Genomic DNA, 16,374 nt, shown 5'->3' with positions numbered 1-16,374 from the left:
AACACCCAACAAATGAACAAGCTGTTCTTTTCCAGTGTTTCCAGTTTTAGAAAGCCCAAGTCAGTCCTCTAGATAGAGCACATTTTTTAAGAAAATGGGCCAGAAAGTCCTCTACAGATGAGTCACACTGAATATCAGAGCAGAACAACGGAGCTGTTGTCCTATCAGGGCTGAGCCAAAAATAGTTGTTTTCATAAGCCTTTTACGTGATTCTGATTCTCATCTGCACTCAAATCCAGTGGGGATGGGAGAACCAGTTTTACTTCAACTCTAAACTCTTTCAAGATGAGTAGCAGAAATGTATTACTGAAAGGGATGTAGCAAACGAGATTGTTGGCAAATGACTAAAATGTTGGCAGAAGAGGTGGTAAGCAGGACGTGGCATTATTCTGGTTTCAACCTACCTCATAAAATTTTTTGATGTGCATCATAAGTATTCCCTCTTTGCATGTAAATACCCCAACACATGCTTATTAGCACATATGAAAAGCAGGCCCATTCTGGGTATTATTACTGACCCCAGCAGTCACTCGTTCCTGAAATACGAATCTATAACAACTGCAGAATTGCCCTCAGCTGTCTTTTTATTTCCAGTATTTCACACTTGCACAGGACTTCCATAAAGGGTGGAAGCCACTGACTAGGAGGAACATAAGAGCATGCTACAGCTAATGTACATAGGGCAAAACTTTGTTATATACTTGCAGGCAAGATATGCAACACCCCATCTTTTTGTTACTCTCACCTCCATACTCATCTGTGCTGAGTTAGCTTGTATGCTCAACCAAGAGAAAACTGTGTCATGCCATGGCAGGGGTTTTTGGCCTAAATTCAAAATGGGCCATGGCTTTAGATACCTGAATTAAGACACGGTAAAATGAGCAAATTTTTAGAACTCTTAAATGCATACCCATAAAGAGAGAAAAAAGAAAAAAGAAAAACAAACCAAAAAACATTCTCTTTCAATTTGAACAGGAAAAAAAAAAAATCACTAAAGCCTACATTAAATCCCCAACATGAAAAGCCCTTCAATAAGCCACACAACACTAAAAGATGTCAGATAAATAGTACACTATTACATATCAACTGGCTGGCATAGAGAAATCAAACGATTTGTTCAAAACTGCTGTGGACATGAGGGCAGAGCCCAGACGTTAGATATTTCAGACAGTTACCACATATTCCGCCCGTGGAAGCTGGCAGCTAATCCCATATGCATTTTTTAGAAACCATTATGGAAATTGTCATGTTCTGTGACATGTTGATCAAGGTTCCCCACCAAGGAAAGGGCTTTACTTAACCTCAGACCTGCTTCTGAGTTGTGCACACATCCAAGCAAAAACATACAAGCACAAGTCAACAGACCCACAGTGTCATGGAGCCAAACGATACTCTTTCAAAGCATCAGAATGCGAGAGGGGGCCAGAAACCTTTGGCAGCCCTCAGACCTCCCAGCCTGAGAGGAGAGCCTCCCGGGTTGCTCTGTGGCTGTGCACATTTTGTCAACTGATTGCAGACCTTGGGAACATGACAAGAGTTTTATAACCCCCTCGATATATTGATTCTCTTCACCCACCTTGGTGAGCATAATCAAAGGATGGGATGTGAGAGGATGAAGGACAAAGAGAGGTGGCATTTGTTTTTCATCGCCTCAGTTCAACCCAAAGTGTTTGCTTTCAAGAGCTTCAGGGCTATTAATTTATTCACATGGTTCTTCACTTTAGCATAAACATGTTGTAAACCCCCATGCAGATCCACTAGCTTCACCAGTTCAGCTGAGATGCCTGAATCATATCCTGCATTTTTCCTTCAAGGCTAATTTTGTTAAAAAGCAGAAAATACAAATGACTGGAGGAATACATAACCATGTACAAGGAACACTCAGGACTGAGGAAGGACCATCCTATAGTCTCAGCCTTATGAGATCAAAGACAAATCAGTACTGCCTTTAGATCTTGTCACATGCTTGCTCTTGATCATGCACCCTATGCCCATGGGACCCTATTCAAACAGGTCATGCAGATACACAAGCAATGACAAACAGGACAAGACTCACCTTCTACTTTTCAAGTCAGACACGTTTCTAGCCTTACTGTCTTAGCCAAAGACATGCTAACTCCTCTGAAAGTAACCTATTAGGGTCAGTGTAGAAAAGTAGATTACTGTAGATTTCTTGGCTGATCAACCAGGCCACTGTCTATGATGAGACAACTGTGTAAGTTGAAAGAAGTCATAATTCCCATTTATCTGACATTTGTGAGATTGTGTCCGGAGCACTGTGTCCAGTCTGGCATTCCCAGTACAAGCAATGCATTGATATAATGGACCAAAATACATTTCAGCTATAATTCAGCTGTACTGGACTCCAGAACTGGTGATTTATACAAGATGAGCTTTGCAGCATTGACTCAGATCACAATACAGGTTTTTCCCCAGGAACATCATTCCATAAAGGCAAGACTACTTACTTATTTGTATCAATCTCAGCTGGGATTTTAAGGTCAGAAGAAGAGCAATTTTTTTCAACAGGAACAACAAACCTGACTAGTTTGACTACAATGGATGCCTTTTACTGCAAGTTTATGCCTAATAAAAAAAAGGAGTAGACACTGGTACAGATGTGTAGAGACAAAGCCTAGACATCATAATATGACAAATGAGACCCTGTATATCAGATTGCCTACTATTTCTGTTTGGTTTTTCTATGGTTTTGAGCTGTCTTTCCTTCTGCTTCTTATTCCTCTTCTCACAAATAGGGAGCTACACCATGCTTCTTAATTGTATCAGCAATTATCTATAAATTTCCTATAGTTTCTCTATAGACCAGAACAAAACTCCTCCCTAGTCATTTCACATTATCTTATGCCTGCTACCTGAAGATGAAAGGTTTCTTCCTTTCCTTGTCATATGGGAGCAGTAACAGGTATTCATCAAGTACAGGGTTTTCCAGAGAGACAATATGTGAAAGTACCTCAAAGTTCAACAGAATTATGTATTTCAAAGTTGCATCCAGAATTGCAAAATTCATGTATGTTGTACCCCACCAGTGGCCTCCTGTATCCCAAAACCTTCATCTTGTCCATACATGAAAGAAAGACAAGCCAGGGACTGTTGCTTGGCACTGGAACCAACTGCCCAGCAGCTCATATCCAGACAGCTAAGCCCTTTCACCTCTCTAGAGCAAGCTGCCTGCAGCCAAATTCTGTTTGGGGATGGCCTCTGGCCAGTGTGAGTCCACAGATGGTGCCCAGGCATTGTCTGGAGAAGCATGAGTTGGTGTGGGCTGGAGATGTACTAAAAACTTACAGTATGGGCAGGTATATGCCAGTGCTCAGGGCTATGTCTTGTCCCTGTTTAACCTGCTAGGATAAACCTAGCCACAACCACCTACAGCTCTTATATTTATGGGCTTTTCCACTCTCTCTTGGCCATTGCAAAAAAACGGCCTCTTAAGACAAAGCTCAACTGCAGTTCAAGAATCATGTTATCAAGGGCTGGAAAATAGAAGGCCAGTATATAAATTGTTATTATTTATCAAAAGTGACTGTTTAAAGTGTCTTTTAAGGGCTCAGATGATTGTTGGTTTTCAGGAAGCAGACTGGTATTAACACAGGGAGGAACTGGAGGTAAACCCCAAAGTATCTGTCAAATTCTGGAGATACAATATTAGACAAGAGGTGACAGATTGAATACTTGACATCTATCACTTACAGTCCAGACTCTAAAGCTCCAGAAGACACAGTTTTATTTTAAGGCCATGTTTCCCCACCCTTCTTCTACAGGATCCTTGCACAACTCAATGGAGACACATCCCTGAGGGGCCACCTTGTATGCAATGTCCCTGCCTGCCATTTATCATTGCACTGGAAGTGTTCGTGAATTATTCCCCACATATATTAGTTTATTTAGAGACAATTCAAGTTGCCACACGTGTGAACAGGGCCTTTCATTGAAAACCTGGGAGCAGCCAGGCAGAGGGAGGGCTCATAGGGAGCCGTGATAAAGTGTTTCAAGCAGATGACACCCAGTTCTACCTCTGCAGTGCCAGCAGGGAGCCCACAGCACAGGGGAAACACCAGTGCAAAGAGCTGGCACTTTTTGCTCAGCCAAAACCAGGAGTTCTGTATATTTATTTAAACTCAGCTGACTATTACAGTGTACACATGTAATACTGACCGCGGGTGCGGCAATGACATGTTTCAGTGGTGTCTTTTTTCTACTGACCCTTTACATCCAGACCAGACATGGGTAATGCTAGTGAAAAAAAAAAAATTAAAAAAGATTGGAAAATGGGAGAAAAAACCCACACTTTTGTTCTCACCATCTTGAAATAACTTGGGGTTTGTCTTAACTTGGGCTCTGGGTGGATGCTGGGTTTCCACCCTCCTAGAGGGAGGGCTTGAGGACATGCTTTGTTAGTAAAGATGTAAGAAGACTAACACAGTACATAGCTACCTGCCCTGTGACTATTAATAATAGTGTTAAGCAATGTCATGTCAATTACCTTACAATTACAATAGTAATTACAATTACACCTTAAAATTTGAATCCATAGGTGTGGAAGAGGATACCCATGTGCAGCTGTGCATTGGCAAATTCCTGCCTAGGAGGGTAGTCTCGTTCAAAAGCCCCACGTGAACCTCCCTGATCTTTCTGTAATTTCCCATTCAGCCCTTGCTGTTCTCCTCTTGCTCTTCTCAGAAGCCAGGCTGGGAGCCACCAACTGCCAATATATGGAAGATATGGTCACTTGGTAAGCTGAATAAGAAAACCCCATCTTTTGGCAGTGGAGAGCACGTATTCCCTAGTCTTAATGTGGTGGTTATTAAAATGCAAAAATAGCAGTTCCAATGCAACTACTATGGTATCATTGGATAACTATTTCAAAGCTGTAAAGTCTGGGCTAACGATGTGTAGCTTGTTTTGCAACATGAAATGAACACGTGGGCCCGAGGGTGTATGTTGCTGGTGTAATTGTGCCAACTAACTGCATTGATTAGACAAGTATTGATATATATAATTATTGATAACAACATAAGTCTAAAACTAGGCCACTTACTACAGTGGCCTGTGCAAACTTTACACAGACCTTTCAGCTAATGACAGACCTCTAAAAGAACTCTAGGTCCCTCTCAGGACATGACAACTCCACCTAATGAAACCCATCATAGTACCAGACAGCAGCAGTGAATATCACAACAGTCCCATGAAATGAAGCCCACTCTTTTGTGGAGACACCTGGCTTCCAGGTACTGGCAGGGAAGAAAAAATCTTGACTGCTGAATGCATGCTAGGCCAAAGACCTTGTTAAATAGAACTTGCAAGAATAATATTAATGATAGCTCATGACACACAGAAGTGCTCTTCACCTAGGTCTGCAGACAGGATCATTCCACCATCAACAAGAGCATCTCCAGAATTAAGGTCATGACTAGATGCCACTATGAACCATTGTTATTTTCAGCTCAGAATCTGTCCTGTCTAATTAATTTAGACTGGCATCAACACACACAAGGACCTTCTGTTCTTTGCATGTTGTCATCCATAGTGCTTTAAGCAATTTTTCTGGTGTCAACATTATTTCCCATGTAGTGGAAGTGAAACACAAAGAGTAAACAGTTTTGTGTGGAGAGACATCTTCTAGTCTGAAGGCTGGTGAAGAGCCAATGCTATGCCCACCTATGAAAAGGGGAAAAAAGGAAGATCCAGGAAATCACAGACTAGTCATTCCTCAAGAAAACTATGGAACAGGTCCTTACAAAAGCTATTTCCAGGCACACAAATGACAAAAAGCCTATTGTGAAAAGCCAACGTGGATAGACTGGAGGGTCAATCATGCCTGACCAAGAAACTTGCTCAGCAGATGAGGGGAAAGTTTTGGATATACCATACCTTGATTTTAGCAAGGTCTTTGACACAGCCTTCCTCAAAATCCTTTTTTGATGAGGCATTAGGATATGGGCTGGACAGATGAAACACAAAATCACTGAGGAGCTGACTAAACTGTTGAGCTCAGGGGGTGGTGGTTTAAGGCTCAAAGTCATGCTGGCAGCTGGGCACAAATTAACTTCTTCTGGAGTCAATGCAATTCAGCTTTACGGATGAGCTGTAAAGCAGGACTGAATGCACTGTCACCAAATGTGAGGATGAGCCTAAGCTAGGAGGGGAGGTAGATGCGCTGGAAGGGAAAGCCTCTGTCTAAAGAGATCTCAACAGGCTGTTGAGATTTGGCCAGCAAGAATGAGATTTAACATGAGCTTCAGCAGAGATAAATGTCAAGTGCTGAACCAGGGATGGAATAATCCCAAGCAGTAGCACCAGCTGGGCACTAGCTGGGTGGGCAGTTGCTCTGCTGAAAAGGCAGAGGGTGTCTTGGCAGGTGGCAAACTGAAAATGAGCCAGCCTTGTATCCTGGCAGCAATGAAGGCCAACAGCATCCTGGGATGAATTAGTAAGACTATTGCTGGTAGTAGATGAAAGGATGTGATTTTCCTGCTCTGCTCAGCACCTGTTAAGCCACACCTGGAACACACTGTCCAGTTTCTCTCTCCCCATTTCAAGAGAGACATTGAAAGCCTGGACATGGTCCAGCACAGAGGGGACCAACAAGATGAGCTGGCTGGAGAAGTCACAGTGGAATAAGAGGTGCTTGCTCATCCTTGAGCAGGAAAGGCTTAGGATGGGGAACTCGAATTACTGCCTTCCAATCCCTAAAAGGCACTTGTGGAGAACATGCATCTCTTCTTGAAGATGCACTATGACAGGAGAAGAAGCACTGGGCACAAGTGGCTTCAACGGAAGTTCCACTTTAGGTTTAAAAAAAGAAATCTTTGCTGTGAGACCAACTAAAGAGCAGGACCAGTTGTCTGAATAGAGTGGAACCTTCCTCACTAGAAATATTAAAGATGTGGCTTGACTGAGCTTTGAAAACCTAATCTAAGGCCCTGCTTTCATCAGAAAGTTGTACCAGCTGGTTTCAGAAGGATCTCTTCCAATCTAGACCTGTCTGAGTTTCTGTGTTTCTTTTTCAATTCTTCTTAATATATACTTTGCTATTTATTTATCTTGGGGGACAAAATTGTCGTGAGGTTTTCAGTTTGGAGTAGAAAGCAGTAAGGATGCAACAATATTTATTTTCCATGAGTGTCCAAGATACAAAGAGTTAAAGATGTCTTTACCTCAGACAGCAGCTCCAGCTCCCACATACCCAGACTTTTAATGGCCTGGGTTGCACCCTAACCTGGACACCTGGCAGACATCTTCCCTGCCAGGTTTCTGCCCAGTCTAACCCTGCCCAGAGGGGCAGTCTTATACTTCTTGCTGGCCATGCTTCCCGTGACTATGGACTTGTTTCATGCTCCACATCATGTACCAGCCCATAGCAGAAGCCCTGCCCTTCCACCTCCTGGACATGAGCTGGCACGCATGGCCTAGCCTCCGAGTGGGTGTAGCAACCTCCCATGAGAGCTGTAAAGACAAAACCTCTGTCATGGCTTGAGCTATGAGCCAAAGAGATGAACACAGCCTCACACATAGCCAGGGTCAACAAACTGTGGTAGCAATAACAAGACAAAGGATGGAGCTGTGGAATTTTTGGCTGGGCACCTTCAAACTTGCCATGTCACTCACCATTTCCCTGTGAGGATCCACACCAAGATGAATATGACATGAAGGGTGGGTTTATCACTCACACCAACACTCTCCTGACCCTCCTCACACAGGCAGGATAAATGGAGAGCCAGCTTTGGAAGGAGGCAGCCAGCGAGAGAGAAAGCAACAGGGATGGCAGCGAGCTGGACCAGCACCAGCAGCATGCACCAGGGCCGACTGCTGTGGCACACACATTTGGGGTGGCTTCCACCAGTGCGAAATCATCTCCATCGCAGAAACCACACCTGAAATAGTTTTTCTCCAGAATTGTTTCAGATAGAAATGCCTCTCCAAATTGCTTCAGATAAGCAGTGATTCCTACCCTCAGGAGCTAGAGACATATCTTAACTCCACGCTCCTCCCTTTCCTGGCCCCAGCTCCTAGCTTGCCATAAATGAGAGCAATACAGACACCTCTGTCACTATTAAGCACAATGAGATGTCTGAGACAATGGGAACCTGCTCAGAGTCCTTGAGGTACTTGGGGAGATGCCCAGCTGTGTTTTGCTTGGCCCCATCCGCAGGCTTCCAGGAGACCCTACGTCACTGCTCCCCATCCCAGCAACACGCCGGGCCAGCCACGCAAGCCAGGGAGGAAAGCAGGAGCATTAGCAGCAGGGCAGGCAGAAGCCAAGCAGCCACAGTGGAGCCACTTGGAAATTAGAAAACAGACAGAGTAGGCACCTGTTTTTGTGAAAATGATCTGCAATTAAGTTGATGTTAACTGTTTGAGACCATGCACAGGAAGACGACGTGGGCTCGAAAACAGGCATGAAGCACATCCTCACAAAGGCAGGAAACTGAGGTGTTCTCGTATTTATACCCGTTTCCCACATAACAAGGTCCAGTTCACTGTCTGCCCATCATCCCTCTGCTGAATACATTGGCTGAAAGGAACCAAGTATGTAAGAGAATGGAAAGATGATGAGATTTTGATCCATTGTGTGAAAACAGCTGAGTAAAGGAGAGAAAGCTTAGAGCTGTCAGGCCAGCATGGGGATGAGTTCAGGCACTATCAGAGATCAGAGGCCTTGGATGGGGACAAGCTGTGGTCCCAGGGCTGTGAGTGCAGGGAACACACAGACCCTGTCTGAAGATATGAAATGGTAGTGGGCAGGTGACTGACTTGAGTGGAGATGGGACATGGACCTCTCATCTTAAAGAGGAACTGCTGCTCAGTGCTGGTCTCTGCAAGCTCTCGTGTATGCTCGGTAGAACATGGGAAAAGCAGGCACAGCCAAAGAAACAGTGAAGGTTGGTGAAAGTAGCACTGCCCAGAGTTCTGCTGTTCTCCCTGCAAGCACAGAGGTGGCCATGAGCAGTAGGGTAGACCTTGGGCTGCCTAAGGAGAGGGCAGCCCCAGCTCCTGCTTCCTCCCTTCCCTGAACAAAAGCAGCTGTATCTGCTGAACCACCTGCATCAGAAGCATTTTGAGATAAATCCCATCCTGATATACACAACTCTACACAAAAGGCAACATTGACTTAGAAGGACCAAGTGGATGACAGGCGTGACGGTGAGGATGACAAACGTTGCAGCTCTTGTTATAAAGAAAATGTATTGGGCAGCATATATTTGAGGCCTCCTAGCATAACACCCAAAGTACGATGGAGATAGAAAATAACAAACTGTGGTGATGTGGGAATGACAAGAAGTGGTGGGGATTCTTTCTCTTATCCAGGCAAATCCTCCTGTGTCTTGCCTGAGGCAACTATTTCAAGTATCTCACCAATGCCAAAGGGGCACATTCTAATTGAGGGTTAAAAATGGGAAATCCTCTGGCTGACAGAAGGAACATCCATCACCAGGAGGTATGCAGGAGATGGCACCTCCACAAGGAGAGAAACATTAACAGTTTCACAAGAGCTGCAGACTACTCAGAAAGTGCTATGTTTTAAAGCTTTTCCTGATCCTGAGATGCTCAGTCCTTAACTTAGCAGACACTGAGGTCCTTATCAGCACTGGAAGTTTAGGTGACTTGGCAATCATCCTCAACATTTTCTTTACAATGAATAAACCCCACAAGCACAACGCGACTTACACTGCCCTGACTTCCAGGAAGAAGGGGATGGTTCAAAGAATGCAACCCTGGAGTCTCCAGTGGAAAAAGGCTGTCTCTCAAGACAGAACCCTCCTATCCCCACCCACATTTTGTTAGTCAATTTTCTACCCCCTGCACTTTCACTATGAGGCAGTCGGGATGTCTGTGCAGCAAGACTCATTCCAACTGGCAGCTCTGGATCAAAGAGCACTGGAAACATTAATCAGTGTGCCTAATCATTCCCAATCGCAAGAAACTTTTCTCTGTGACCTGGCATATAAACACCGAGCCATTTCATTCACTGGATGACGGCCCAGAAACCAAACAATCCTTATCGTACCTAATTCATCTTACTCCTCCGGGTTAGAGATGGATCAGCCTGCAATCCTCCAGCAGCAGTGGCAAACTTGAGGCGCTTTACTTAATCAAACTGATTAGCACCCTGTCTGTAGCACCTTTTATCTGTTGGTGCCAAAGAAGTTTATAAGCATTAAGTACATCTAATTTTGCGATAGCAAAGTGAGATGTGGTTACTATACTCAAAAGCACCTTCAGTAATGAGGGAGGGCTCTTGTTTTAAGGGGGTGGGGAGGTTCAAGGCAGCAAGTCTTGCTGATGCATGAAAACCATGCTGAAAATTAACTGAGCGAATGGTGAAGTCAGGGAGGGAGCCTAGGAATTCTGATTGCCAGCTATCTGTGCTGCCTGTGCTACCATATGGTGTGTAGCAAAAGGAAAGGAATAATCAAACCAGACATCTGTGCCCAGAGCCTTATCTACTTGGGCACCATCCCCTGGACAGCCGCACTCTGAGCACAAACAAAGGGTGATGAGATATCTTCTCCCCTTGGTGGGTCCGCAGGGGGACAGGGTGCCTCCTGCGCTGGTTCAGGTTAATATATGTGTGTGATCACCACCTGTCTGGGAGTTTGCTAGCACGGTAACATTGATTTCTTACCCAATAGCCAAGAGCAGAACAACAGCCACTGTGCAAGGAAAGCTGACAAAAAGCTGAAGCTGTTGTAGCTTTCCTCAGTTTTCGTGTGAGTGCCCCCGACTTGGGGGAAAAAAGAAAGAATTAAGCCAAAGGTCAGTATGTTCCAGGGCAGCTTGTTCCTGCTTTGAAGGAGAGAAGTGAGGGGTGGCACAGAAACCTGCTGCTACACCTGCCAGGCTCTCACGGATAAGAGCTGGTGATGGAGCCCTGCGGGAGCAGTTTGCAAACCTGCACAACCTGCCTTGAACCTTGCCCAAAACTGTCCCATTCTTTCCTCTGGTGCATGGAGCCAGAGGCCATCCATCTCCCTTTCTGCTCTGTTCTGGGCACAGAGTAATACTTCTTTTCCTTGCTTTGGGGAAGAGGTGAAGAAGGGCTGGAAGAGATGCACGAGCACATGGAGACTTCCTTCCTACATCAATGTAACCCCATCCGCCACGGTGGAAAGTTAAATGAAGGATTTCCTGGTGGAAAGGCTGCCAACGCGAAGCTTGGGAGAGCTGGATTTCAACACCTGCTCAGCCACAGGCTTGCTGCCTGGCCATGTGCAAGTCACTCAAAAGCCACATGTATAATGGTACTGACATATCTGGCTCCTGGAAGGAAGTCCACGACACTGAGCTGGTTGGCTGCAGAAGATTAAGCAGTTATGAATAGGTTTGGCATAAGGCAACACATCCAATGATGGCTGCCAACCAGGGGAAGAGGAGGTTCCAACAGGAGCAATCTCCCCCAGATTGTTTGAATCAAACAGCTCTGCAGGAGCCTGCTGATGGTGTGGGCAGCAAGGGGCTGGTTCACCCTCTGCTCATCCAGCACCTGCAGTGGCTTAGCACATTATCCTTGCTCCCATCTCCCTGCCCCAGGTTCCTGCAACCGTTCACAGACCCCTCACTGCGCTTTATCCCTTTGATTCCCAGTCCCAATATGCTGCAGAGGCTAATAGACCCAATTGGACAGGCAGGGCACAGGCAGGATAGCTGGAAGCAGGAATACTTTCAGCAGCTTCAAGGAGCAATGCCAGGACTGGTCCCTGGGTACCTCTTCTCTCTCTGCAGATGGCTGGGGACAGGGATTTTGTACCTCTACTTGTCACCTGGTGATCAGGCACCAGGAGGAGTGAGCTGAGGCTTTAGATACGGAGTTATGCACTAACTCCAGGCAGCTCTAAAACAGCAAAACAGAGCCGTATCTCCCTCCAGTTATGAGCAGAGGAGGATGTTTCCCGACCTGGCTGAGACAGCATCACGTTTTGGCAGCATCTCAGTACTCTCTGGTACAGAGTCCCAAGCAGGCAGAAAACACCCACTCTGACAGTGTCATTGCCATGATAGTGTCAGGCTGGGCACTCTCAGCAGCACCACTCCAGGCACTGGGGAGCTCTCCCAGCACCCTACATGCGTCTTGGGTTTGCTGCCCAAGGCCTTTCCCATAGCTGCTTGGCTGGCCTGTCTCCTACCACCAAAATGGGGTAAGGACAGAAGACAGAGACAACGTCTCAATCTCACAGTGAGAAAAGCAGAGATCAGCAGAAGCTGGAATATTCCCCATATCAACCATTCAAAAATCCCTCATTTTCCATAGATAACAAACCCATGTTGCACCTTTCATAGACACTGGGTGAGAATCCCTGTGAGGAAGGCCTCAGGAACTCTAAGATAACTGTTCCCTGCACTTGACAAGTGCTCAAAAAAATGGAGGACTCATGGAAGAAAAGTGCTGTTGCTTCTGCTGTAAGACCAAAACTGGGAATGCCAAAGACATCAGGAAGTGACTATTTTGATAATGATGAGGAAAGGCCACCAAGCCCTCCTGAACCGAATATGAATCGAACATGAACCATGCACGCCTGTGTGTGCTGGGAACAGGCTTTAACAGAGAGAAGGGTCAGCTTCTTGGATAGCACAAATCAACCCAAATCCAGCCTTAGGCAAATAAAACATGGCTCTCCTGGTGCTTCTTCAGTAAGGCAGTAACTGCGGGGCTGACTTTTCCAAACCCAGCGGAAGCTGCTGGCATGCCTTCCCTGCAAGCAGACAAGGCAGACCTGCTGTGGAGAAGAGCAGCTTAGCAAGATCTTGATGAATCACAGACAAAGGTCCATCTTCCCACAGGCCAAGCAAGCTGTTGGCGATTTGCTCTGCCCTGGGAGCATTGCAACTGTGCTCCCATGCTGCTAACTGGAGCTGCTGTACCCTTCCTCTGAGCAAGGCTTTTTGAGTTCAGCCTTGGCACTAATGGAAGGCTCCAGAGCTCAGGAACCAGAGCAAGCACCCATCTGTCCATCTGAGCTTACCTCACTGATAGGCCCTCCATAAAACAACGTGTTTGATGCAGCCATGGTGTCTGTGAGATGCACACTGCTGTCATCCCAAAGGGAACCAAGGAAAATGGAGAGGAGAGGGCTGGTGGCTTCTACTTCCTCATCCCCTTCCACTCGCTGGGAATCCGAGTGGTAGAACAATGGTAAGATACACTAGAACACCCAACTCTAGGCATATCATCAGAGCAGGATTGCTGCTAGTCTCTCCTGTCCTGACCTGTTGCATTTTTTAAGTTCGCATCATCACACCTCCCATTCCGTATTTATTTGCTGATGCGATTTGAAAGTGGGTCAGAATTAACTGCTTGCCATTTTGCTGAAATTAAAAAGAAAAAACTGGAGATAATCAAACCCCAATGCTTAGCAGCTCCTGACTGCTTTTGTTACCAACTTGCTTATCAGGAACCATTTAACATACAAATATGTGTACACATTTTGATACAGAAAAAAGCAAAATAAAGCAAACACACACACCCCCTCCCAACACTGCACAAGAAAAGGGTAAAAATCCCAGCTTTTTCAGTCCCATGAAATACATTTGATTCATTCAAAATGGAGAATGAAATTCAGGCATGAAAAAAAATTATTCCACAACCACCACCGTTTTCACATTTTCTGTGAGAACTCACACTTTTCAGATGGCTCAAAAATCATAGAATCACAAGTGATTTGGGTTGGAAGGGACCTTAAAGACCATCAAGTTCTAACACCCTGCCATGGGCAGGGACACCTTCCACTAGAGCAGGTTGCTCCAAGCCCCATCCAGCCTGGCCTTGAACACTGCCAGGGATGAGGCAGGCACAGCTTCTCTGGGCACCCTTTGCCAGCACATCACTATCCTCATAGTGGAAGAATTTCTTCTTAATATCTAATCTAAATCTACCCTCTCTCAGTTTGGGTATTAAGTATCTACCAAGTGAAAGCTTGGAGCTCATTTGGCAGTCCAGCAGCCCTTCTGAGGAACATGAGGGAATCATTTTTCCAGCAACATCTTCCTGGAACAGAATATGGGCTACAGTTTGCTGTGAATAGTCCATTGCTATCATCTTCTCAAAGCCAAGATTTTGGATTTGTTTTTTTACCAATTTTTCCTTTGTCCACTTAAGATGCCCTCCAATCTGAATCTGTGGCAAAGTGGTCACATCTTCTTTAGGGAGCTTAGGGATGTCAGCCTGGGCTCATCACGAGTCTCTAGTGCAGGCAGTCTTGCCAGCAAGCATCGACATTGACTGAACAGTCATGCTGCTACTCACTGATGGCAAGAGCCCTCCCTCCATCCTCACTAAGTGGGTTACAGCCTGGGATGGGAGCAGCCCTTGATACCAGTTATGGTGCTGGAGCTCAGCCCCGAGGACATGCTCACAGCCACTTCCCAAACATGGCAAGGCTGAAAAGACTGGGATGTGGCAGGCAGGCATTCAAGGAAGGAACTGGGAAACCATTTGATCAGGTTGAAAACAAATCACTCCAAACACCTCCCTCCTTTCCGAGAGGAAAGAAATGCTGCAGAAGGTAGGTGTGCATTTAACAACAAAATAACCCAACTTGTTCTTAATAGAGTCTTACTACTCACTGTCCTCCCCTGTGCTTCCTTGTCTCTTTTTAGATCACTGTCCTTACATTCCTGCAAAGGCAGTTGGAGGAGCACCTGGTGCTGCACCGCTGGGGCCCAGCAAGTGGGTCAGGCTTAGTCCAGGACCTCCAGGGACCACTCAGTATCTGAGAGATGATTAAAGTTTCCGTATTATTTCTGTCTCAGATGGTGTCAGATGGCTCTGCTCTAGCAGCTCCTTCTCACTCATACAGGCGGTGAGGGGGGTTCATCTTGTGCTGCTTCACACATCCAAAGGGCCGGAGTCCACATCTCAGCCACTTGTCTGGCCTCCCACCATACTCGATACACACTACAAGGGAGAAACCCATCTATTTGAGATGCCTGCCTTAAGAGATGGCTCCAAAGCATCTTGACCTGATGGTTTAAACTATGCCCAGTGTTGTGGGAGAACCACCATACCCCAAGGATCGAGGGAGGAAGGTGCTGGGGAGCATCAGATCCCTGAGAATAAAGGCAGAGAGACCCAAATGATCCATCCTGACGTTAGTACAATGCAGATCAGTCCTTCCACCCAAGACCTCTATATAATAAGCCCAGTATTTTAGACTAAAGCTGTAACCCTACAGCGATATTGTGATTTCCTCTAAAACCTGGGAAAAAGCATAAAACTTCCAAGAGTTCCTTCTGCAGTGCCCAAAAAATGCTGACTGAAACTTTCTTATACTAGATGTGGCACTCAAGTCATCCCCTTGCTACGCTTCATCTCAATTAGCCAAACAAACTGAGCTCCTTAAGCCTGGAGTTCTGCTTTGGCAATCCCAAGCCATTTGTGGCTCTCCGAATTCTTCCTGGCATTTTCCCACCCTTTTTCAAGTGCAGACATCAACCAGTGTCCCCTGCTTAAAGGGAGATACACACACACCCTGCTCCTACTCACTCTCCAGAGCTGCAGAGATCCTTTCTGTCCCACTGCTCTATTGAGCACTCACTTTCACATGATTACACATGAAGACCCCTTAAATTCCCTCCCTGACACAGTGTTCCCCATGCAGTCTTATTTAGGCTTTAGGCAGAACCTAAACTTTGTTCCAAACTTTACTGCAGTGCATTCAACTGCCATAAATGAGGGAGTTTTTTGCATTGGAGCTATTTAATCAGATACCAGCCTACAAGGACTGATTATATCCTTACTGCCAAAAGGCGCGAGAAAATACTCCCAGCACTGGAACCCAAATCATTCCAACACTGCTCCTTTGTACCTTCTTGGTTCATGACAACTAGCACCTTCCTGAACAAAAAGTAGGAGCAAATGTGGACCATTTCCAATAACCAGCCGGTTACACTCCCCAGCCCGGAAAGCTGAAGAGTTTATGCCCTACGGATACATGCTGTGCCATGCCATTTGGCAAACTGAAAGAAAGCAGCCTTGGGTGCATCAAACCATCTCATCGTTCTAGAGTAGTCTAAAACCCTGAGTGAAGTCCCTGTTGAGGTCTGGGTAGAAGCCTTGCTGTAGGACAGGCAGGGAAGTGGGTCCAAGTCACTGCAAAGACAGGTCAAGCCTGGCCCATACAACAGGGATGTCCACTGAACCACCAGAACCTCTGAGTGCAGGGTGGCACTGTGTCACAAGCCTCATTTGGCAGGGAGGAGAGGGCTGCCGTCAGCAAGCGCCCTGCTCATGCCTGTGTTTTCATCCCACTGGGAAAGAAAGCAACATTACTTCAATTTTCATTCTGTTCCTGCCACTTGACTTCCCTCTTCTTTTCTCCAGTTATTGCATTGCTCCTGGGTTTCCCAGATTTCCCT

This window comes from Neopsephotus bourkii, unplaced genomic scaffold (assembly GCF_033783945.1).
Source record: "Neopsephotus bourkii isolate Nb327-2 ecotype Australia unplaced genomic scaffold, CSIRO-AGI_Nbou_v1 NB_1637, whole genome shotgun sequence".
NCBI lineage: Eukaryota > Metazoa > Chordata > Aves > Psittaciformes > Psittacidae > Neopsephotus > Neopsephotus bourkii.
This window is presented reverse-complemented; position numbering follows the sequence as displayed.